The sequence below is a fragment of the Aplysia californica genome, unplaced genomic scaffold (assembly GCF_000002075.1).
Source record: "Aplysia californica isolate F4 #8 unplaced genomic scaffold, AplCal3.0 scaffold00029, whole genome shotgun sequence".
Lineage (NCBI taxonomy): Eukaryota > Metazoa > Mollusca > Gastropoda > Aplysiida > Aplysiidae > Aplysia > Aplysia californica.
The window spans coordinates 1057369-1061033 of record NW_004797299.1 but is presented as its reverse complement, the minus strand read 5'-3'; the positions used below and the strand labels follow the sequence as shown (position 1 = coordinate 1061033).

The 3665-nt window shown below is 39.0% G+C and overlaps 1 protein-coding gene across 1 annotated transcript in view; it reads right to left on the bottom strand.

The window, feature by feature from the left end:
* Positions 1 to 3665, bottom strand: part of LOC106013958 — a 127016-nt gene that overhangs the window by 96423 nt on the left and 26928 nt on the right. The gene's annotated exons all lie outside the window — the stretch shown is intronic.

The window sequence follows — 3665 nt, the reverse complement described above, 5'->3', positions numbered from 1 at the left end:
GACAGACAGACAGACAGACAGACAGACAGACAGACAGACAGACAGACAGACAGACGGACAGATACAAAGAGATGGACCGAGATGGTCAGAGTTGATATTTTGCTGTACATGACAGTCATGTATATTTTCTATAGCCCAAGCTGTGACAGATATGGGTCATCTATTCAAGTATAGGATCAATCAGTTATATACGATCTTATTAACGCTCGTAGTCCAAAGGCAACAGATCTAATACCCTGACATACTGCTTTCATTTATTGATTGATAAAGCACACACACGCAGTAACGGTCAGGAAAACGCAGACAGATGACAGACAGAAACTACACCAAGAGAGAAACCCCCGTTCCTTGTGAACCTTCACGATTGATTGCTTTGGGAAACTGTGGGACAGTATCAAAAGCATAATTAATTAACCGTTTTTCTCCTTGTAATTGTAAACGTCCTAGCACACAGAGAAACTCAATAAAAATCTTCCCAAATTAGAAATTAACCCTATCCGTACGCCAGGGGGTCATTTTGTACCCCCGGGTTGTATTCTTCACCTTTTAGAATACTTCTAGATCTAGTGCAAAGATCGCTTTGAAACTTTCAGTATTTCTCAAAAAATAATTTTGACAGGCTGCTGTGCAAAGCGTCCGGATTGAGTTAACTAGTAAATTTCCCCTTTTGAAAGCGGTGGCACAGAATTCCCCATGTCGTAGGGATACGATAGTATAACACGACGTACGGATAAGGTTAAACTTATGACTGCTTTGTTGAACGGCAAGGAGGATAACTATTACACCACAGATGTTCGTTCAAGGGCACTATTTATTATGCATACAATTTACATAGATATTTATAGGTAATCTATTCCAGTGAAGGATAAATCAATTATATATGATCTTATTAACTCTTTAAGTCCAAAGACTATAATATCCTGACACATTGTTTTGATTTATTGATTGACCGAGTAAAGCATATAAACACAATGGAGGTTATTCCGTGCAGCGAATAACTGAGACAGAGGGCAGAAGCTACAAGAGAAGAGAAAAGAAATATTACCTACCAATGACGCGGCAGAATAATTAAGATTAATTATTGCTTTAGAAACGTATGGGCAGGACAGTGTCTAAAACTTAGCAAACTGTTTTCCAGAAAATGTCTTGAGCGCTTTTCTTTGTCATCAATGGGTCATTATAAGCATCATATAAGGCAGATAAAGATAGTCAATAGAAGCCTTCTCAAGTTATGAATCAAACTCAAGACGTTTGCGTGCAATGGCGCAGTGCCTATTCGTTACATCCCAGATGACGGTTCAGAGAATTGATTGATATGTACTTAATCTACATGTACAATTAATATGTATATTTAAGGGTAATCTATTCCAGTAAAGGAACAGTCACTCAGAAACAATCTTATTAGCTCTGTCAGTCTAAAGACAATGGTATCACAATATTCTGCACTCATATATTGATTGACTGCGTAAAGTACATACACACAATGACGGCCATCATGTGCAGTAAAAAAGGTACGAAGATAGACAAAAATTTAAAAGGGAAAGAAATGAGGTAAAATCTACCTCTTGCACTTTCCCAGATTTCACGCTTTATTACTTTTGAAACAAATGTTGACAGTATCTTCAACACAATTGATTTTATAACATTCTCGTAATTGCAAGCCTGGGAATCGAAATCAAGTCCTCAGCATGAGACTGCAAGCAGCTTAACTGCTACACTCTACCGGTGGTACATTTTTTCTCTAAGAACTCAAACGCACGATAAAGGCTAATAATACGTACGAATACCACAGGAGAGGAAAAAACATAATTTTTTTCTTTAAATCCCCGAATGTATAAGGCACCTTTTCATTATATGGCTTTAACTAAGTCAAATGGTGCGTGCCTTACTTAATCGGAAATTCTTCAGAGTGTGCTGTATAGGATATTATAATACAAGTCTATGGCGCTACCTAACTTAACAGGATGCAACTTGCCATTTGGACAACGCCCACCGTCTGTTCTCGCTCTAAAGCGGAAATAAGCTGAAAGCCGCAAAAGACAGAAGACCACACAATGTTCTTTCAACCACAATTTTGAACTTCGTAATTTAAAAAAATTGCAAAGCCAAACCACCTCCCAAATGATTTAAACTGTCGTTTTCAGAAAGGGGTAGGGGCGGCAAACATTTTCAGCAGAGCAATGCCAAAAGCAAAATTTGTATTTTTCCTTCCCTACCTTCACAACTTAAGACTACAGCTTCAATAATCGGGGACATAAACTACAAAAAATCATTCCGCGTTGTTAAAACTCCATCGTAACGGGGTACCGGCACATAATTAGAACCAATGGTCGTGCCAGATCAATACGTAGCGTGCGTTAAGCTTGAACAGCAATCGTTGGTTCAACGACCAGAATATCCCAGCACGCCCTGACAGCCAGTGCAAATGTCGATAGAACATATCGCCAGATCAGTACACGACAGCTGGGCGTATAAGGCACAACAGGAAGATGGGAAGAGATGGGAGATCTGCGTGGCTTACGCGAGGGTTCATAACAGTGAGAACCTAGTGAACCCCGGCGTGGGGTCTCTTGTGGCCTAGAGGTTAAGGTGTTAACCTCTCATCCAATAGGTCCTAGGTTCGAATCCGGAAAGTGACGGAAAATTTTCATCTCTAAAACTTTCTCCTTTCACATCCTTTCCTGCTCTCTAGCAATGTTCTGTCGTCTGTTTTCATCTCCACTTTCTGCCCCCAGCCCCCTCACCCCATTTGCCCCTCCTCTGGACTCCTGATTCTTTCTGCAGCCTTTCTACTGCTACTCCTTGGCTCCTTCTTACTGCCGCCTTTCAGCCAAACCCCTGATGTTGTAGTAGGAAAGAACGAACACCTAGCTTTCTCGGTTAAGGGCAAAAATCTCGGAAGTCCCGTGTGCAAGTTGCGCAAGCTAAAGATCCCTTGGTGTTCCAAAATCGATAAGAGTAGGCTTCGGCCGTCACCCAGGCACAATTCAAAATTTTCTACCAACCGAAATCGTTCAAGTGTATCATATTTGAATGTTAATGAGTATCGTTTCCGGAATTCTCTGGTTCAGCAAATGAATTATGCACAACATTTTATTTCCTCTGACAATTGAGAAAACAGAAACGGGGCATTTGAGAAAGTGAAACGGCTTTTTAGATGAATTTTTGATGAGCGGTGTTATTGAGCATAACACATTAACGCTATATAACCCCCCACCCCCAACAAACAAACAAACAAAAAACAAGAAGCAAAAACTACAACAAAACACACGCAAACAAACAAAAAATCTAAACAAAACAAAAACGAAACCAATAACAAAACAAAAAAAACCTAACAAAAACAAATTGAAACAAAGCATAAACAAAAAAGCAACAACTAAATTTTTAAAAGATCTTAAACCAAAAAACAAACAAAAAAACAAAAACGGATGAGGTGATTCACAATCGGCAGTAGATAGTGGTGTACTAATTTACATTTATTATAATAATGAGTTTTATTGTTCGAGTTCTTTAAACTTTAACCACGTCACGGTCAGAACACACTCGTCCAAATAATTTCTTCAGACATGTAGATCAATAAGTCACATCAAATTCATTATTAGGACGTCATAATCATAATTTACATTTCAACACTACAGCTCGCTATTTTTAATACCTCCCCCAAC